Below are 22,771 nucleotides of genomic sequence, written 5' to 3'. Positions count from 1 at the left end.
CCTAAGGCTGGAAAAAGTAAACTTCTAATTCTTTAATTTGGATGGAAATGACACCTCAGCTAAGCCAGGAGCAAAACTCACTTGATAAATGGGAACTGAACAAGCAGTTAGGTTTTTGTATTTGTAATACACAATGGATGTTTACAAAAAGTGTCAGGGATTTTTCTTCAGTATTTTTTTCATGCCATAGGTTCTACTAAAGGCTTTGCAAGTCTTCACCATGATTCATTTTAAATACATTTCTTAAAAGACCAGATTGAAGACGTCATACTTTTGCATCCTGAATGTACTTTATTTTGACAGTGCAAATGCATGCTATGGGCAATGATAGATACATCTTGCATTTTTATGAGACTAAATCCTTTTGTTTAAATCAATAGGGCAAATTTATTCTTCCATCCAATGTGTTTGCACAGGGGATGAATTTCACTTTGGTGTTTTGCACATAAAACATAGCTGAAAATTAGGAATTGCTGCTTACTACTCAGTATCTAAAAAGCAGAATATTTTAATGTGATTTTGATACATGTATTTTTTTTAGCCTGTATGATCCAGAGCTTTAAAAAAGGTAGTAATAATAAAAATGCAATGTAAGGTTGTATTATTCCATTATAACAGTATGGTAAACTGTTGGTTGCATAAAAAATTGAGAAGGGATCAATAAAAATGAAAACAGCTGAATGGCAGTCATTTAATTTATTTGCTGTATGTATATGAAGAGAATCCAGTAGCTATTCTTCACTTCAAGAACATAAACACTAGAAAAAAGACAGCATGATATGACTTTACAGGTATGGTTTTTGATGGAAAATTGGATATTTTCTGAGTGATTAAACTATATATCTATGTAATTTATTTTTGTATAGCTTCTTATATTAATTGCATGTTTGGTTCATTTTGGGAACACAATTATGTTTCCCATTTTTTTTTCCACTGAATGTGTTATCAATTCACACATAGATTTTTCTACTTTTATTCACACTATTTAGTAGAACCTTGCTTTGTTCTCTTTTTGGAAACAGCCAGTCAGTTCTCAGAATAAAATTGTTCCCAGTAATGTTGGCAGGGCTAAGAAGACTGAGATATACTCTACTCTCATGCATTGCCTTTCTTTTAACACTCAGTTTTATCACAATTCAAGTAGCCGAGTGTTGACTAAATAACATCTTGTAAGACGTTAGATAAAGTAATTTTAAATTATAATTTAAATTTATAGTTTAAATTTGAATTTAATTTTAATTTATAATTAAAAAAAAATGAGACATCAGGGTTTCAAAAAGTTATACTTTGCCATTGGAGGAATTTGGTGAAATAGCTGTTGTTCTATTGCAGTTGGTGTAATGGACTCAAAATTTCTGTCTTAGGCTATAGTGTGACTAAAACTTGTGCAGGTGCTTTACAATGAAAACAGGCAAAGCAAAGGTACAGGAAGGAGTAGCTCAATCTCTCATTATTTCTATCAGGTTTTTGTGTTTCCAATCGATGTATGTAAGCCTGTAATTCTCTCATACACTCTTTAATCATACACAGCTACTCCTGTGAGGTAGAGACATAGAACAACTCATTTACTCAAACCTACAAAGAGATTAGTGGCCTTACTCTTTTTATGTATTTAAATCCTTTTTGTGCTACTGAACCTGAAAGACTTGCTTAAAGTCATAGAGGAAATCAAAGCTGGAAACTGATTCTGCATTTACCAAGTTAGTTCCACGACCTTTGAAAAGGACTTCCCTTTTCCTCTGATCTGTGGACTAATCTCCAGCTGAGAGAACCACCTATATTTGCAGCACACGAGGCTAAAGATCAAAGCATTAAACACTTGCTTCTCATTCAGAGCTGTGTTAACAGAATTCAAGAGCCTACTTAAAGCAATTCAAATGGGTTGCTAATATTGTTGGATATAATTTTGTCTCTTAACTTGAACAAGTAGCTGTGGATGCCTTGTTGAAGCAGTGACCAGTAGTAAGTGGTCTTTTATACCATATACTAGTATGTGGATTGCTGCTTGTTCTTAAAATCTGTCACTGCCTCCAGAGGTTTTACATTCAAGTTTGGTCATAGCCAGTGGGGTGGCACTACAGACTGCCCTAGTGCTTCCTAGGCAAAAGCACAAAATGAGAACTCATGAAGGTGTGCCTTTGTTGTGACCATAAATACTGTGCATGGGCACCCTGTGATGGCAGGATAACATAAACATCCCCAGTCTTATTTAAATTGTGCTTCTTTCACACCACACCTCAGAAGCAACTGTGAGAATCTATGACTGAAAGTATGAACAGATGAATTTCTACATCACCTGCATAAAGAAAAAAAAAAAATCCTTATGTATCTTGCAGTTCTTTTTCTGTATTCAATGAAATTCACTGCACCTCCGCTACACAGGAAGTACAACCCTTATGAAAGTTTGAAGTGCTACTTCTAGCATGGTCTTTAATGCAGATGGTGAGAATATATATGGTGGTCATATATATTTCTTTTTTATTTGTTAGATTTAAAACAAAAATGGTCACATAAGACACAGATAATCAGAGAAGCATATTATATGCCATAATTTATCATTAAGCAAGTCCATATGGCTCCAATTTTATTTTGTTTTTCTTCCAAAAAATAATTGTGACTAGGAATTTGTTCCTCCATTAGTGTCATTTGTTAATTCATATGGCTGTACACAGTGAACTGGACAAGTGTCAGATTTCTGTTTTTCAAAAACTGTGTTCCAGATTTCTTTAATAAAACACCTCAGAAATCTCATTTTTCTCCTTGCTAATAGAAGGCTCTATGCTAATTGAAAACAGATTGCTCGTTGACACTTAGAAGCATATCCAAATAGATTTTAAGGTCTGCACAATTTATAAGGTAACAGTTAATAGACTAGTTTGGGGTTTTTTCAATATAATCCTATAAACGTAGTGACCATCTGTATAACCTCTGATAAGGACTAGTAAGCAGCTGGGGTGAAATCCTGTCTCTTTTGAAGTCAAAGGCAAAATTCCCACTAAGTAAAGAAAAACCATGACCTCACTCTCAGTTTTCATCTCTGTTGCCTTTAAATGTATAGAAGTTTTTCTGCTTGCTAAATAAATTTTGCACAGAGTACAATAAATACGATGCTGAGTTATGTGAGAATTAGGAATATGAAACAATGGCCAATCTTTCATGCTGAATATGCATGTAAACTATTGCTTCAGCTTTTCTTAAAATTTTATGTATGAGAAGATGGCTGCAGAGGTAGCTTGCACATCTTATCCAGTTTTTCTGAGCTAGACACTGTCCAAGTGGCAGTTGTTATTTTATTTTCTTCTTTCTGTGTTATTTCCACTTCAAATATTTATCAGCTGCAAATGACCTACTCAGGGAAGCAACACAGAGGGTGAAAGATAGCAAAGGAGAAGTCCAGTGGTAAGTATTGCATACTTCCATTTTGATGTATGCAAAAAACGCCTTTCATTGATCTATGTTTGCCCTGGGTGAAAGGATGCTTTCAATTTTGCCCTTGAAGCATTGATCAAGTATTTTTATCAATATGCTGCTGTTGTCAAACATTGCAGATATGCAGAGTTTGTATCAACTCAAGGAACTTTGTGATGGTAATGACACAATTTTTTGTTTCATATAGGTTTTTTGCATTTCTCAGGTGAGAGTTATAGATGTGTTTTATTAGACTGCATTTAATTTCTGTTTCTGCCCACATAAAGCTGATAATTCTACAACACTTCATAAAATATTGTATTGAATTGAATTGAACATCTAGTGATCTGCCTCAGATTAGTATTGCACAAAAGTTTATCCATATGTCTTTAAAAGTTATCCTTTTCTCAAACTCAGTTTGTTTACATGTAAATTTTATTGCTCTTTACCTTCTCTTTCTTAGAAATAAATGAACTTAACTTGAATTTATGCAACATTTTTGGAAAATGTGCTTTCAGTAAGATGTGGTAAAAATAAAAATGCTGTTATTGATGCTTTACTGTTATTTCTTTTTGTAAAAAACTTATTTTATTCTAATAAGTGAACTATTTTCTTTTTTACTGTAAATGCTGCTGCTATTGCTATTGTTATTGCTATCATTATTGAGGTGGGGATAAATAAAAGAGAGGATGCTCCAAGTCTTTTTCCTGTGTGCAGTTTTTTGAGCTTGGATTTTTGTGACTCCTTTCAAAAAATCCCTATACCTTTTGTGTGATAACTCATCATGGTTATGTTTAACCTCAAGGCAGAGACTGGAGGAATGAAGTCACTGCCATCATAAGAGAAGATCATGTTTAAAATGACCCGAGGAACCCAATGAGGTGCAACTTGGCGTGCTGAGGAGGTTGGCTGATGTAGTTTCTGTGTCATATTTGTCATATTTTCCCTCATATTTGAAAAGACCTGGCAGTCAGGTGAAATCACCAGTGACTGGATAAAAGGGAATATCATACCCATCCTAAATAACCTTACTTATGTGCCTGGCAATATTGTAGAAGAGTTTTTCCTGGAAGCTGTGCCAAAAAAGCATGAAAGGCAGGGAGGTGAATATACACAGCCAACATGGCTTCACAAAGAGCAAACCGTATCTGAGCCCCCCAACAGCCTTGTATGGAAGGATGGGGTGACTTAATCAGCAGTCAAGGGAAGAGTATCCATGTCATCCACCTGGACTTCTGCAAAGCATTTTGTATAGCTCCTTACAATGTCCTGGACACTAAATTGGAGAGAGAGATTTTATGGACAGTTAAATGGATAAAGGATTGACTAAATCTTTTGGCCACGGCCAAAGTGTCTGTTTGACAATGCCTTGATGCCCAAGGACAAATAAGAAGGAAAAGGAATTGAGAATCCTGGTGGATGAGCTGACAATGTGTGTCTGCAGGACAGAAAGCCAACCACATCCTGTGTTGCATAAAAAGAAGCATTTCCAGAAGGTCATGGGACATAATTTTGCCCATCTGTTCTGCTCTCATAAGACTCCACCTCGAGTACTGTGTCCATCACAGGAAAGACTTGGGCCTGTTGGAGTAGGTCCAAAGGAGCAGCACAAAAGTTTCAGGTTCCATTTAATACTACTTCTATTGCAACAGAATGCAATCTGAATTCAGATACAAAAGTGATATATGGTATTGAGAAAGGTCTGTGGCTTAATAAAAATTTTCTGAGAGGTCCATTTGCATAATTGTTCTGTAAAATGTATTTCACTTATTAAATCTGTAAAGAAACAGGACACTGAATTTACTTCTTAGCTGCAAAGATTTTTTCAGGAATAAAAAATTTTCCTCAAATAAAAATAAAGTAAGGAAAAAAAATTGGCAAAGCACATTATCTTTCCAGTCACTGCCAATATGAGATGGATTGTGTTTGAGAAATTAAAAAGTGAAATACAATGAAGATCCACTCTCTGCATTCTTGGCTATGAAGTGTGCCTTTGTGCACTGCAGTCACATCCCCCTGGCATATTGGAATGGAGCCCCCAGTGGAGACAGAGCCAGAAGACATGTAAATCACAGGAAACAGACAACTTTGTAATTACCTTCTGAAAGTGATTATCTCAGATATTCAAAATCACTTGCTACTCCTGCTTCGTAATGAGAGGTGAATGGTGATATTTGAATAAATGAAAAAAGCCTCTCTGGAAAAACTGAAAAATATGTGAGAGTTCTCAGCAAGCTCTCAGCAAACTTCTGTGGATGACAACAAAGAAGCCTACCTGGATTTTCAAAAGGCTTTTAACAAGGTCTCTCATCAAAGTGACTGATACTGCAGAATTTACCATGGCATAGTCTCCACATGAATTGAATAAAACTTCAGCTAATTAAATCATGTACCTTGCATCTTTCTTTTCTTACTATTCGTCTGAGGCAATTTATACCTGCATGTTATTTCACATTGTAGGCGCAGTGTCCTGAAGTATATTTAATTTCATCTGAAAGGTGAAAAAGAAAACTTCAGGATATATTTTAGGAAACAGAGGTACATCTACTTCTCTTTCAGACTGAGTTTGCATTCACTTCAATAGTAAAAACTATAAATCAGAAAGTTTGCTAGGGTGAAGATTGCACTACAGGTTTGGAGATTTATATCTCTGTGGAATGCTAAAATATGTAGTCAAAAATAGCAAAGTGAGAAAAGCACAGAAGGTATGTTGTAGTGAAACTTTGCTCAGAGTGTGGGTGGTTCTGTGGAACTAGCAGATATAGTTGGGAGATCATTGTAAGAGTGTTCCATAGTAGTGGGACTGAGGTGAAACCAGAATGATTCATGGCAGAAAAAAACTCCAAGCAGATATATCCCAAAGACTGATGGGAATATTTATATTGCATCTTGGGCAGATAATTAGACAGAAAAAGCTGTGGACAGGAATCCTCTAGTGGAAGATTATTTGCATACTCTTCAGAAAAGGATTACCAGCAATGCCAAACAGGTGACTTTAGCCTCCAGTTGCTCACCAGCATAACTCTGCAGTGTTTATTTGCTTGCCTTTGTAGCAGGCTTTTGTTCAAATAAGAAATGATGGATAACATCCTTTAGCATTTTTATAAATATTGAGAACAACAATAAAAAAAATGTTTGTTGTTTTTTTTTCAAAAATTACTGCAAACCATTTTCATAAAACAAGCATCTAAAATTCTATTAAAATCATACCAGGAAATGTATTATCTCATAAATGAGTTATTAATTAAAAACCTCTGACATTCACAAGATGAAGAAACATTTTCAACAGATAGCAATCCAGCTAATATGAAAGGCACACTATTTTATATCAGCTTATGGTTTAGTTAAAGCTTCAATCACAATCTTAAAAATAGCTGCAGTGATAAGAATTGGACCCAGATGAGAATTTGAATCAAAGTAGGATAATAACATCATAAAACTTTTTTCAAAAGAGTGAAAAGATCTTGCATAAAGATTTCTTGCATAAAATCTGCAAATCTTTGTTTCATCCAAACAAAATTAGTGGGACTCTTTACAGTAGATATTTCATCTAAAAAAATCCAAGAGGGATAGATGAAGATTTATGAGTAAGAGTAGACAATGAGTTTGCTTGGCATGCATAGGGGTTCAGGTATATGGTGGTACTTTTGGCTTAGCCTTGACTCTGACATCAGCATTATCTGCAGTCTTAAGATAGACACATATTGCACTGTTCTTTTTTTTTAATTATAAAAATATTAATATTTTTTACCGTGTTTGACAGATATAATATGTCATTTTTAGAACAAAGCTAAATATATAGTGAGCTAAATATGTAGCAAGAATAACTTTTCAATACCTAACATGCATAGTTCTTAACTTCAAAGAATGAAACATCCAGAGATTCACTTTATTAAAAATACAATAAACAAAAAGAAAGAACCCCTGAGACAACTCAAATGTCCATTGAAATTAAACTGCAACATCTGATATCCCATGAGTGACAAAACAAAAATCTCAAGTCTGAATGATCTAAAGTCCTACTGGTAAACTCAGAATTAATAAGTCCTTTAATGCCTGAAAATCCCTGCTTTATTCCCTACAGCAAGGTGTTTGACTTACTGATTGGTGAAATATTATTTATTAAAGTTCTAAAGAATCCTACTCCTCTCTTGTTGCAGTGTGCTTTTTGTTTTATTAGTAGGTTTATTGTTTGATTTGTAATTTGGTAGTTTTCTTTGTTGTTTCCTTTTTGTTCCCGCCTTTTCCCAGATTTTTTGTCACTTTTTTTGTTATTAGTTGCTAGTTTCTATTTCCCCAAACTTTATCAGTTTACTGAAACTGTTCTCCTCCCTTGAAATTTTTATTGGTTTATACATTATATTCCCCTCCTGGTTTTTTACTCCCAATTCTTCTGATTTGTTAAAGATTGTACCCTCCTCTGAGACCTGCGCCCACATATAAGCTTCTGTTTGCCCCTTAGTCCTGGTCCCGGGGATGAAGAGGAGAAGATTCAGCATCAAATGAAGTTACCTTGGGACCCGTATGCTGCTCTGTGCTTAATGAAGCGCCAACAGCTGGTGGCTGGGATTCACAGGGCTCGAGGGGGGATCCTCTGCCCCCTCCTCCTGCCATCAGCTAGCCAGGAGGAGCGGCACTCTCTCTATCACTACATCCTTGCTAAGTAACAGAGCAAGATGCGACACTCAGACTTTGTCTTGTTGCTGTTTTTTTGGGTGGTTTGGCTGGTTAGTTTTTGAGTTTTTTTGCAACTTAATGCAAAATTTTAAAACTTGCAACAATTTTCAGACCATTTTCAAATAATGCAATGGTACAAACTTAGTGGAGCTGTATGTTTTAAAACTATAGTCTTGCTGATGAATTAATGTTTTATGTAAAGAATGTACTTACTAATTTCTTTTTAATTACAAATAAAGGTATTTTTAAAATAAATCAGTATTATAAATATAAAATCATTATTGGTAATAGTATTTGTGAAAGAGTCAAGAAAGAAATAACTATTTGAGAGGGGAAAAAAAAATCCAGTTGCAAAAGAGTAACAGTGTTTGAAATAAATATTGTATACATGAAAGTACCTTGGAAGCAATATTTGTTTTTAAGTGTGTTGAAATACTAGTGAGAAAAAGCAGAACTTCTTTGCAGCAGAGGTATGACAAGACCCTGCTCATCTCCATGTCAGGTTACAATAGGCTGCAATACAATGAAGAGGTAAAAAAAATTTGACACATAAAACTATGTAATCCTTCCTGATAATTTATGATTTAATGGCTCCTTAAATCTTCAGTCCTTTGTGTTCCTCTAGAATAGATGCATGTGCTTCAGATATTTTTACAGTCTTTTCCTGGCTTCCATCTTCCCAGTCGTATCTAGTATGAACCCCATGTCTGGCCAGTTTGGTCTAGGTGTCCCATGCAGACTTCCCTGGCATCCCTGAGATTATGAAGCCTTGGTGACTTGAAAATCTTCACCCACCACAGCAACAAGAGCACAACAGCTCTTCCAATCACACACAGAAAACCAGCTGGCAGTCTAGAAAGATTGTTTCCACAAATTAAGTAGACAAAATGAGATATGACCAGGATACCAGTTTTCCCAAAGCATAGGTGTGGAATTGCTTATGACTGTGAGTGGTAGAATTCTCAGTTATGCTCATCTTGTAAGAATAATAAAGTCCACTTAAAGGCATGCTTCCTCTAAATGCCATGCTCTGGAATTTTACTAGTACAATATTTTACAAAAATAAAAATATTTCTAAAATATTTTTAAAAAAGAAAAATGTCACCTACTGAGTCAAGAACACCAGCAGTGCCTGATGTTGTCCTAAAGCATTTTAATTTATCTGAAGCATAGAAGGGATTTAAACTTGTTTATCTTGAGAAATATGAAAACATGTAAAACCATGATAGATCAGAAGGTGGAAATTGTCCTTGTTATACTGAATTTACTGGTTAAATTATTTGACAGAATTCAAAATAAATAACAGTAACTCATACTCAAATGTCCGAATTTAGTGGGTTTAGGATTTGCTTTACAACTCATGTTACTTAAAAAATACATGTCTTTTGAAACTGGATATTGGAAGGTGGTAGAAGTTGCACTGGTATAGTAACACCAATTTTATTTAGACAAGTTGGAGGAGAAAAAATTTGTACAGAGTATGCAAATTATTAATTTTATGCATGCTCGTTTACTTCAGCAGGATTAAGCACTACTTTTATTGTTTTACTGAACTTGACTAGAGGCAGCTTCTTACAAAGAGTATTATTTAGATATGTCAGAAATATTTGATAAATTTTATATGTCATGTTTCTGTAAACATTTTAACTAATACCTTTACTTCTGTTTACATGGCTCAAAGGTTTAATTAATACATGAAAGTTAATCTGGATTTGCACATAAAGCATGAATGTCAAGCAGCAAAATACTCATGTATTTACTTGCTTGCTTATTTGCTTTTCTTCTCCTTTTCTGTCTCTTGTTCATTTGCTCATGTGGGCCAGGATTTCTTGGGGTTTTTTTCCTTGTTTTTTTTTTTCTTTTTTCTTTCTTTCTTTTCTTTTCTTTTTTTTTTCTTTTATTTTTCAAATGTATTATGACTACATGAACATTTATTTTTCTGTTTGATAAGACTAGAATTAAAGGACTATGTACCCACAGTTTTTTACTTACCTATCATTATAAAGATCAATAAATACCTTTAATGCTCTTTAAAAAAGATTGAAAAGCAGCTAAAAGCCAAGAGATGGGGCAAGGTTAAGACTTATCAAGAGTTTCAGTCGTATGTATAAAATCACTGTGGGTCTGATGCCCCACTAAAGTCCAAGGGCTCCCAAGTCAGTTCTCTGCAAGAACATGATAAAATCCACCATAGGTCTACAGCATATCTATAAGCTGTCTGATATTTTTATTGAAAAAAGTTATGGCAAATACATTGCAATCAAAGAAGCCTCTCTGGAGATCTGCAAATCACCCACCTGAGAGAGTCCTTATTTGAAAGAACTCACACATTTTTCATGATACCAACAATGCTGTGATGAAATGTAATTCACATGCACTTTTCTAACCTTCTGGAAAAAATATATATAAAACTGTACTAGCTTTACAACTACATGTAAAAAACCACAAACTAAATTACTTTGTAAAAACTATGAAGGCTTCTTCTACCTGGGAAATAAAGATCAAGGTTAAGAATTAATATGTTTTACCTCACAGATTGGTAAATTTCTCAGCAAATAAGCCCTTTAGATCCGTGTGTATAAATGAAGCCACAGGAGTGGCACAGGAAGTTCACCTTTTCTCCCATACTTAGGTGACACCTTTTAATTTATACCAGGTAGGATATTCATAGTGCAGTCTTGGGTCTAATTTCTACCTTCTAGCGTCACTGCTAAAACACATCATCATGACTAATGAACGGCCACCTACTGATCTGTAGAAACTGTGCTATTGATTACTCTAGGAAATGAATGGATATTATTTGTGGGAATGTATTGATAAGAAAAATTACTCCAATATTAGCCTTCTAAGCTATTAGTGATTTTTTTTCTGAAAGCTGTGATTTGCCGCTTTGGAATCAGAGAACAGATCTGCTGTAGGGAAAAGAAAAACAGATATTTTATGAATGCACTCTGAAGTCAGTAAATGCTGATAATAAGGCCATAAATTCTATTTGCATCCCCAGCAATAGAGGGGTTTTTACGAGCTTAAAAAACCCACCAGGTAATTTCTTTATTTCACAGTTTTAATGCCACTCACCCTTGTCATGGTCTGGTTTTGAAGGTTTCTAGTTTTGTTTTGTGTTGTTTGCAGAGCCAGTCCTTTGATCCAGAAAAGAGCTGGTACTAATACCAGGGGCGGAAAGACAGTAGGACTTTTCAGTAATAAAGAACAACACCTTAAATGCACATGCCTTGGTACATCCCTGTTTCTCTTCTCTGTACATCCTTGTCTGCAAGCATCAAAACAACCCAGTCAAGTATCACAAGTTATTGCACATTTATGATATCCTGCCTCTTGAAGTTAGTTTTATTGCTTTTCTAAATACTTGTTTTCCATGAACGACAAAAAGATTTGCTTGTGACAATCCTGACATCCTCAGCACTTACTGTGATGGGTGATGTGGTGAATGAATCTGAATTGCAATGCTCTTCTTGACTGTTTTGCTCAGTTAAAATAGAGAGTACTGAGCACATTTGCATTAAGTATAGTCTCTTTCAGAGGAAGAAATGAACACTTGGAATTTGAAGACTGTCAAAAGCATATTTTGTTGAAAGGGAAGCCTTTAAATTTTGGCATGCTTCACTAATGGCTTTTCCTGACAGATTTCTTTCTGGGCATCCATTTTCTACTTTTTAATATCTTGTCTCTTGGACTTTAAATCTTACATATTGTCCTTTACCCAGAAGAGAGAGATTTCAGCTACTGTTGGCTTTGCTGTTAAATTTTACACCTCAGCAATACTAAAATATCAAAGAAGCCATTTTATGGCCATTTAGCAATGTAGTTGGATGGATTCAGATCAGTGAAATGGATTTGGCCATAGAACTCATCTAACATATGCCCTTATTTAATTGATTATAGATCCAATAAATTCAAAATACACGACTGGAAATTGGTGTTAAACTTGAATTCCATTTATGTGGCTTTGTTTGTTTGTTTGCTTGTTTGGGGCTTTTTTTGTAGGTCACTGAAACACTTAAAAGGTTCTGAGGTTTAAACCACTGGTGCCCATAGTTAATAGAAAAGACTTGAAAAGCAGAGGTGTGATGAACCACCAGTGCAAAGCACAAATAACTTCCTAATCCCCTTGACATAGGATATTACTCTAAACTTGCCCAGCTTTGATATATTGCAATATGTATGACTATCATTTTCTATCCTTGGTGGGTGTGTGTGTGTGTGTGTGTGTGTGTGTGTGTGTGTGTGTCTAGGATAAGTTTTATATTCAGTGTTGTGGTCTATAGAGGGGAACAAGAAAAGGTGTTGAAATAAATATATTTGTCACAATGAAGCTGTTGCCTCTCTCCCTTCAGTGTGACACTCTTCCTTCAGTGCTTTGTGACCAGGTTTTATAAATCAACAGCACAACCCAAAAGAAGGCAATTACTGCTCTCATCATTTGAAATGACAGAAATAAGGTTAACACTGGTAACACTAGATCTAGGGTGCAAGCTCCTTAGTGCAGGTTTCCTGGAGAAATTGCGTTTCCAACTACAGAAACACAGTAAACATCATCACTTGAAATTATTAAAACTCACACTTCAGATTCCAAGTGTATGCAGCAGAATGTTAAAGAGGCAATTAAGAAATCATTTATTTTATGTCTTACCTTTGAAGTATTAGGACATTAGCACAGATAAATGTTCTACTTTTATAGAAACACTTTGATTTCAATAAATAATAGCATAAATAAAACATCTAGGAATTGCCTTATCTCTGACATCTTCATCAAGACATGCTTGCCAATCCGACTTGTATTTCCCTCCTAACACCTTCTAACAAAATATGATGTATTGATTTCTTTTGGAACAATGCCTAGTAATTTCACCTTTGACGAACTGACAACTTCCAAATGAAAATGTATTTTACTGCAGAAGTACACAGATCTTCACAGCAGGGAAAATGTAATTTAAGGCACACTATTTGTAAGGCAGCATTCTTCATATGAGTGAATGAAAACACCACAGGCACAGTACATAGTTCTTTTTGTGGTTCAGTTAGTGAAGGTAAGCTGACCTCTTCATTATGTGTTAAAGAACAATGTTTTGCGGACTTGTAAAATTCCTTGGTAAAGAGGAAGAGAATAGTTAAAAGTGTAACATTAATAAAGACCAGTAGCTCTCTGGGCTTCACAAAAAACAATTGCTGACACTTTGGCTTTTTGCAGTTTCTTATCAAATAAAGTTAGATTTTTTAGGTGTTAAGCAGGTTCCCTCAGATGATGATTGTTGTATTTGAAACATCAGAGAACCAGGGTAGATGTGTGAAAAAGTGCTAGATGAGCGAGAAAGAGGGAGGACAGACAACAAAAGGAATTTTCATGGATTTTTTTGTTGCCTTACAGTTTAGTGATTTGTAAATAGACTTGTGTCTGTGGTTTCTTTTGTTTTAAAATTAATTACTTGTGTGTCTCTAACAACAGTCAAAGTAATTAAACAATCTACTATTCTTTTGGACTCGAGGTAAAAAGGAAGTAAATTAACATATCTTTGATTAATATTTTGCACTATATTGCTCCCACAAAGAAAATAAGAAGCTTTCTGCCCTATGTTGCAACCAGAGTGTTTGATCTGGCTTACCTGAGAGGACTCAGCAGACAAGACACACAAAGTGGTTCTTAAAATTCAATAGTATGCAAAAAGGTAGGTCATTAACATGCAAAGAAAATTTGCTGTTCACTAAAAGCTTCAGTAAGTTCTTTATTTTCAGAGGTGGTTTTGCCAAACTTTCAGTGACTTGAAAAAGATCAGCTTCCATAGTTTGTGAATTCATCTATTCAAAGGAGAACAAAATGGACACAGAGTAAGCATAGCATTTAAAAGTATAGGTAGCTTCTCAGTATTTTGGCCTTTATGTCTAAGTTTATGACAGGGAGTTTCTATGTCTGAATCCTGTGCCATTTTGACAATGGAAAACTGTGGTTAATTTTAAAATACTTTTTTTATGTCCAGTCACACCTCAATGTCAGTGTTTGTTACTCAAAAGTTTGCTAGGGGCATACCATATATATGGAACCAATGATTCATCACTCACCTGAATTTTTTCATTACAAAAGGAAAGCCTCAGTATTAACACAGTTAAAATGATTGAACAAAAATTTCCCAGCCTGTCCTTTCCTCTGGTGTATGGCCACATTCCACGTTTTGACTGGCATTTTGTCTCTCTTTCATGAATGAGAGACATAAAAGCATCCTCAGTATCTCCTTCTGAAATATACATATATGAAGTTTAACATGATGTATTCTTCCTCCCTCTCTTGGGTCTGCTTTAAGAAATTTTTATATGTGTGGGAGTTTTTAATTGGGTTTTTTGGTTTGGTTTGAGATTTTTCCCCTTTTTCTCACTGTCCGAGCTTCCCCCTCAGAGACTTGGTGCTAAAGCCAAAGACTCACACAGTTGCCTGCCAGCCCCAGCTCCCTTCAAGAGCTGCCATTTGTCACCTCCTGAGTCCCCAGCCCGGGAAGACCTTCACCACACAGGGGATCATAAACTGGAAAAAGAGAGACCACTATCACTCTTTGGCAGATGTTAGCAGTTTCTATTGGGCAACATAAGGCCATAACAACAGATTAATTAGTTCTATCAAGACTTTGTTTTGCCCTTCTGTAAAACAAAATTCACATGTGAAATATTAAACTCTCCATGCCATGAAATTCCACGAGAGATTTCTTGTTTTCTGAATCATATTTTGGCAAACTGCAAAGCAAAGCAAATTGATATTTTGACAGATGTGCTCCTTTAATTAGTTGTTTCTTCACTTATTTTATACATTTTTTCACTTAAAATTGCAATTTAGTTCACAAGCATGTAAAACTCTCCAAGTAATAAGGAAATAACTCTCAATCAGTCTTTCTGCCTACCACTTCAAAGTGCTGTCTAGACCCATATTTCAAACTTCTGGATGGTTCATTCAATCATTTTATGCTTTAAATATCTGTATTTCCTATTCTTGACAAGTTTTTGAAAAACAGGTAGAAAAAGAAACATCTCAGCTAAATAAGGCAATCAAAGACTCAGTCTGAGGATTTCAGAAATCAAAAGAATAAATACAGAAGTCAGTCAGATTAAGAAACAGTAGTCAGGAAGAAATCATTGCTCTGCAATTGGTACCAAATGAATTTTTAAAAGCATTGTAAGCACATTACTTTTTGTGTCAGTCCAAATCTGTGTCTGTGCTGAAGTTTCTCTGCTGCTGTTTCGCAGAAAGCAGAATCCTGTGGATCCCAATTACCGGCCTTTTCTGCAGGCTAACATCACAGAAGCTGAAAATTTGGAGTCACCTACTTTATCTCTGAGTCTTGTCTTTGAACTACAGTAATAAAGGCCAATTTCTGTCATTATTTCTTAACAAGTATCTGCAGAATGTAGGAAATTTTTGAAGACATGTCAGTTTCCTGTAGAGTTAAATAGAATTATTCAGCTGCAGAGACTATATTGTGAATAGAGATATATACACTTTTTCATTGGTGGAGCGTGGTGAGGCATGACTCAAACCCAAAGCCTACTAAGCTCATACTGGTTTAACAAGTACTGTGGGTTTCCTACTGCTGCTTAAATTAATGAAAAGAAATTCAGGAAAAATGTGTTGAAGACAGCAAAATATTGTACCTTGGTGGATCTTCTTCGTCCTAACCACATGGGTCCTTGCCAACATCTCGAAGACTAATAATCTTTCTCACAAATGTACTTAAGCCACAGTAATTTAGTACTGCTATGCATCTGTAACTTTTAATTATCTGTTTAATCAGGCTGTGAATAAACTAAAGTAGGTTAATTTGAAAAATCCTATTTGGATGAAGTGTTTTGACTGGCTTTGAAACATAGCCAGCACCCAGTGAGATTATAGTAATGAGAAAAGATGGATTTTTTTTTTTTCTGGAATTTGTGCTATTAATTTGGATATCCCACAACATCACTTCGCATATTTCAGGAGACTGACGTTTATTATTTTCAATCAATGTGTCACATGGTGGCAAAAAAGCAATGACTGGTGAAAGTCTATATGTGATGGAGAAATATTTATGGTTATGGATTATATCTTTCCAGTCATGTCTGAAACTTTGCCCTTCCAGACAGCCTACTTGGTAAAACTGTGCTGCCTATCAATGTGATGTGAACAAGTGATTTACCTGCTTTATCCAGTTTATAGGCTGAAGAAATCTGTTATTACACAGCATCTTTTGACTACTTGAAGACTGTTCGTTTGCATGTTATTAAGGTGTAATAATAGACTCATGTCTGTAATGTATATTGTTAATCTTGATGTTCATTATCTCCACTGCACGCCTCCAGGGACTGCTATTTACACTGCTATGGAAATGCTAATTAATTTCTGTATTCAAAATGTCAGAAACTAGCTTCTCATTTCCAAAAAAGTATTGTACTACTTATATTGTCTTAGAAGAAAACTGGGGGAAGGGAAGAATACTTTTTTGAACTGCAGGGTGGAGAAAAAATTGAAGTTTAAATCACTCTGATATCTGCACTATACTAAGCATTCACTACATCACAAAATTCAGTGAAGCCCTACTTTCAGACTGAAGACCATTGTGTTTTCTAGTCACTCTTCAAGCTGCAGGAATTGAATGTGTTTCACTGAATATATCTGTGTGTGACTGTAAATTTATGGATAGAAGAAAAAGGTTGAGAATGTATATCAGCTAAATGCCTCCTTCCGGTTTCAGACACTGTTCCTGTATTTTCTCAGCTACCACTGGATATATCAAATAATGATAAAAATCCACCTCAGGTTTGAGATAAATAATTCACTGAAATTATTGGTGTGTGCAAGTATTTGGGGAATAGAGTTTTGCTGTTTTCTCGTATATGTGTGAGTACCCTCACTGAGCCACTATTAAAAAAAAAAAAGTTCTTAACCTTGAAAAGGATGGGAATTTGTCATTTCATACATCCCTACAGTTATACTTCATAGGTATTTCAGAAGAAAGGTGAGAGTAAGAAAACCAGGTAGCATACAGATATTTAGGCTGAAAGGAGAAAAATCTCAGAAAGGAAGATGCAGCATCAATTTTCTTTGATGTTATACTATCATATTTTAGGAGAAGATGATCAGAAACCTTAAAAACCTTCACATGTGTAGCAAGGTAATAACTTAACAGCACGTTGCTGGGTTTTTTACTTGTACTATACATATGGAAGTATATAGTATATAGAAAATAAATTAAAAAAATATTTTAAAAATGGCAATACAGTAGCCTTCAATATTTAACAGAATATTTTTCTAGTCAGCAAATATTTTAACCACCTTACATCTTTAACTCTACTTAATGTATTGAAGTACACAAATTTCTGTGTTTTGTGAATGAAACATATAATGTAGTGAATGCTTCTGATAAAGCTTTAATCCAACACAAAACTTACCAGCTATGTTTCAAGACAAATATAACTGTTTTGATTTGCCTTACCAGAAATGAGTTTGGTTTCTTGTTGGCCAGGGGGCCACTTTGTTTCTTCTGAAATCTAAATGCATTTAGGAGATGCAATGTCAGACAAGGCAAATGCAATTATAATTTACTGTCTTCTAAAATGTTCCAGTCTCATTTATGTGCAAGTACTTGTGAAAAAAAACCCCAAAAAACTGAAACCGCCCCCCCCCCAAAAAACCCAAAACCGAGCAAAAAAAAAAAAAACAACCAAAAAACCCTGTTAACTAATTTTTTCTCGCTCACAAAAGTGCTCAGTAATAGAAAGGGTTTGATGGAATGTCTGGTAAATTCCAGACATTTCTGAAGTTGCAATTCTGTGTCATGAAACAGACAGGGGAGGTAATTTAGAGCATAAAACAAGAAACAAATTTAGGGAACAAACTCTGATGTTACTTCACAAGCCTTTTAAAATGTGACTGAAAAATATTTGCATAAACAGGACCATAATCATATATGAATGATTTTCAAAAGCACAGAAATGGAGGTGGGTGCTCAGTTGATATGATTTTTCACTAAAGAACCCTGTGGACAGTACAACAAAATACAAAAAAAAATATGCTATTCAGCACTAAGAGACAGCTTCTCTTCAGATACTGTTAGTCTTGAGATACTATTGTAGTATAGAAAAACATACTTTGCTATGACCTTATCTATGCAGGGGAAAAAATGTATGTGTGATGTGAAAAATAATAAAAAGCTACAGCATGTTATACAACAGATATGGACCAGATTTGAGTTCTTTACACACAGAAGGTACCTAATAAACTTTAAAAGCTCACAAAGCACAAACCACCAAAGGATTCCACAAACCACCACAATCCAACAGAGAATCAACCTATAATTAAGTAGTTCAAATTGTATTAGCACATACTTTAAATGCAGCTGGGCTACTAAGTGGTTCCTCTCTGTAGTATATGGAATACTGTAACTATTTTCCTGAGAACTCCTGAATTGTGCATTTTAACTTAGTCCCTTTTTCTTATGCATTACTCCATAATAGAAGGAATTTACAATTGAATTGATGAACCCAACAGAGAGACCGTTGTGAAGAGGTTTTGTGGAACAAAAGTGTGACTAAAAACAATCTGTAGCTTGTTCTACTGTTTGCCTGAAGTGGTGCAATAACAGTGATTTCTGAAGAGAAAGATTTTCCACAGATAAGGTTAGAGGTAGATTGTGATCATTAGTTGTGCTAAATTGGTTTGTTGTGCATTTGAGTGCTTTCCTTATCTTTGCATGGTGGTGCAACAGGACAAGAACATCAGGAAAATTAAATTTCAAATAGTCATGTAATCCTCCAGGGCTCATGAACCTTCAGAAGCTAAGGTTGGCTGAAAATCATCTTAAGTTGTGGCTTTCAAGAGGATGTGTATACATGGAGTTTAAAGATACAGTTTTTGTAAGATTAACTGCCTGGATAATTTGACTTAAGGCTTCTGCTTTACATAAATTCTTTTCTCTGACAATTTGCAGTAACTTCTCTGACAGTAAACTGCCATGGTATTTAAGTATTTCTTATTGAATCATGCAGCTGCATTTGCTTTAAAATTTCAGAACTTTTTTTTGAAACTAATTGAGTGTTCTGGGCAAAACTTAAAAGATAGGTCTTATAACCTCAAGGGAACCCATGGCAGTTGTTATAATCTTGTCTTTAAACTTTCCGGGTTAGTATGCAAGATGAAGATTTAAGTGATCACCTCACTTGAGATGTATACATCCAGATCATATTCAGCAGTTGTGGCAGCACATGAAGAGCTCAAGATTTGATACAAATGTTTATGGTGAGATACACATGGGAATGACTCACTTGGCAGGGCCCTGGAGGAGCTCAGGAACTGGTCTGAGGATGGCCGAGTCATAGCTTCCCAAGCCAGAGGACAAAATGAATATGTTTGGAATTCAGAGGTGAGTTTGATGTGACACCTGAAACAAATAAAGGTTAGAAAGACAGTCCTGCCTACAAATACAATAGCTAAGAATATAAGGCATAACCACTGCTCTGCCTAGTCTGAATTCTGCCTTGGACACTTGCAATAGAAAATGCTACTTAGGGAGGACATGGAAGGTGGGCTTTTTTAGGCACTTGTCCAATTATTTCTCTAGTCCTTTCTTGAATCTGAAGATACTGTGTGTCTCTGCAGTCTCCTGGGGCATAAAGCTCCAGAAACACTTTACTTACTCTGTAGAGAAATACTTTCATTTATTAATCATCAACTAATCTCTAAATAGCCTTTAAAGTGATTCTTAGCTCTTGTATTTTAGGATATGAAGAACAATCTTCCTTTTGGATTTATTTGGGTTTAACCAAGCTATCTACCAAGACTCATGCAGGTCCTTGCTCTCTCCCCCACCAGCAGGACTTGGGAGAAAGCTGGAAGTGTAAAAGCTGGAAATCTCATGGATTGAGATATAGACAGTTTAATAGGGAAAGCAAAAACCAAGCATAAAAGCAAAGCAAAACAAGGAATTAATAAATATCTCTATATTATCAACCCTCTGTTCAGGACAAATCCGAAACACAGCCCCATACCAGCTACTATGATGAAATTAACTCTACCCTAGCTATAACCAGCACCAGATTATAAATTATATCCTTGATTTTGTAAATCTGAGTAAGTCCTGCCTCCTCTGTCTCCCCGTTCTCCACTCTGCAGAGTCCTGGTTTTGTAAGTCTCTCTTCACAGGCCTGCTACTCCATTATTAGGGCTGCTCTTGTTGCCCTTTTCTGTTCCTCTCTTGCCTCCACAGCAGTGTTCACTGAGTTCACTCTGAAAGAGGTCATCCTTCCTGACATGTGCTGTCGAAAGAACTCTGACTCTGCATGCATTGCTTTTAGTTGATTGGCTTTCCTAAGTCAGATATTTATGAAATATATCCTTAGGGCTCTTATCATAGATGATGTTATTTTAATCTTTAATACCTGAGGTAAGGCAGTACCAATATTCCCATTTAGGAGATAGGACACTTAGACACAGAGAAATTGGTAGCATCTGGCATCGTTATTAATTTAATATAAGTCCCTTAAGCTTATGCCATCAGCAGAGAACATGCTGCTCTAGCCAGGAAAATATGATTTTGCTCTTACTAGCAGAGGGCTATGGGTCTATTAATCTGGCCTTGCAAAGTCTCAAGGATTTTCTGTACTTATTTTGCCACAGCTGGATCTCACTTTTTTTACCATTGTTAAGTTATCAAGTGGTTATTTTCTAACCTGTTTTTACTGAACCTCTCTAAATAACCTTTAGCAGACATTTGGTTTATGGTAAAATAGAACTGGAGGACAAGTGGAATTATAAATCTCTGTCTGGTAACCCCTGACAAGGATGTAGACTTCTAAGAAAAAATTAAACAATTGCCCTAAGCAGATCCAGTGGTGAGAAAGAAGACAGTACTACCATGAACATCATGCTACTACCCAAAAAGACACTTGTTTGAATACTTCCTTCCTTCTTTTCTGAGAAAAACTGAACCTGTTGGCTGTGCACTGGGGATAAGAGAATGATGGGCAGAACACCAGAGAAAAGGCAGAGGCACTAGAAACTTTTTGTATAGCAATTCTAATATGATTTTTATTAGATTTTTCCATATTAATTAGGTAAGTTGGGCCCATAAATAAGACATTAATATGAGTAGTGACAAATTTTAGGCTCTGTACATATGGTTCATCCATGAGAAGCTTTGGTATGTAAGATTGCCTTCTCCATGTGGAGTCCAGCATCCAAGAAATTTAGTTTTAATTGCCCCTAAGTGTTAAGTCCATCTGGACCCACATATCTGAAAGATATATCTATTTTGACAAAAAAATTCCAAATGGGTGTGATTGTAGTTAACATGTGAAATTTAAGTGGCATGAGACTCTTATGGACATCTCTAGTTATTGTGATATAACTTTCACAAGCATTATTTGTTGTATTTTTAGACTAGTTTTTCAGATAGAATATTTGGAAATGGAGTGTTTTCTAAAAAACAGTTGAATAAGGTATAAATTCTGTTAATATAATTAACCTGTTAAATAGAGGGATCAAATTTGTGACTAATTAAAGTCATATGGCTTAAATTCTCACATTTTGAACAGCTCTTCCTAAGATGAAATTTTATAAAGCTATCAATTTTTCAGCTACATTGCAATGCCAGCTCTGTGATGAGTTAAATTAACAAATTGAAAGTTATATTAATAAATTGTCTCCTGAAACAGCAGAGCTGATGTATCTCAAGCTTTCTAATTACAGATGCTTCCTGTGCTTATCTGTTACTCTGACAAGAGCAATATATGTCCATAGTTCAGCAGTCAAAAATCAGGAATAGAGAAGAGGAAAGAAAAAGTATTTAACTTTCCATTTGTCTCATTTCTGATGAGACAAACTTGATAAAACAGTTTTCCTTTTCTGAATTAAGATTACTGGTAGGAGATTCATACTAAACTGTAGAAAAAAATACTTTTTGAAATCTCCTACTTCATCAAATACCTTTTCATAATAGCTTTATGACTTGTTTTAAAGCTTGTTTTAAAAATTCTTTCAAGTGTCAATCACATATACTGTCTTCATGGACATTGAGTGCTGTGACCCATTTTGAGATGATGTTTTCTGTTAATTGTAAATAAATCCTAGAATTATGTAGATCTATTTTCTAGTAATCTAATAGAAACAATAAAAGTTTTCAGCAGAAGTGTATGTTACCTGTGTGGTCAGGGAGAAACAGAGTATTCTGTTACTTAACAGAGCTGTGTAGCTTGAGTTGTGTAGGTACAAAAAAAAAGAGCGTCACGAAACACACTGAATAAAATTACCTTTGTAATAAAAGGAACAGGACCTGCAGTATCACTCCTATCTTGTAACATTGTTGTCAATGGGACTCCTCACTGGTCACTCTTTTGAGATCCTCTGCACTTAAACACAGTTTCTGGTTAGATTTTGGCAGGGTATTTTGACCTAAAGAAGTACAAGGTTTTTGACCTACTTTGACGAAGTTATAAGGAACCTTAGAGAGCAAACTCAGCATTCAGTTTACAACGAAAGACCATGGGATTTATGACCAAAATATTTATGCATTTGTTTATTATCTATTCTTTTATAGCATACATATCCTAGAATTATTACTGCACTCTGAAGAATATCATGGATTATCCATCTTAAACTAACAAAAATTCTGTCCTAGTTCATACAAAGTCCATTAGGCATGTACAATATGGCAGAACC

The sequence above is a fragment of the Pyrgilauda ruficollis genome, unplaced genomic scaffold (genome assembly GCF_017590135.1).
Source record: "Pyrgilauda ruficollis isolate IOZ18807 unplaced genomic scaffold, ASM1759013v1 scaffold41, whole genome shotgun sequence".
NCBI lineage: Eukaryota > Metazoa > Chordata > Aves > Passeriformes > Passeridae > Pyrgilauda > Pyrgilauda ruficollis.
The sequence above is the reverse complement of the archived record's forward strand: the minus strand, read 5'-3'. Positions refer to the sequence as shown.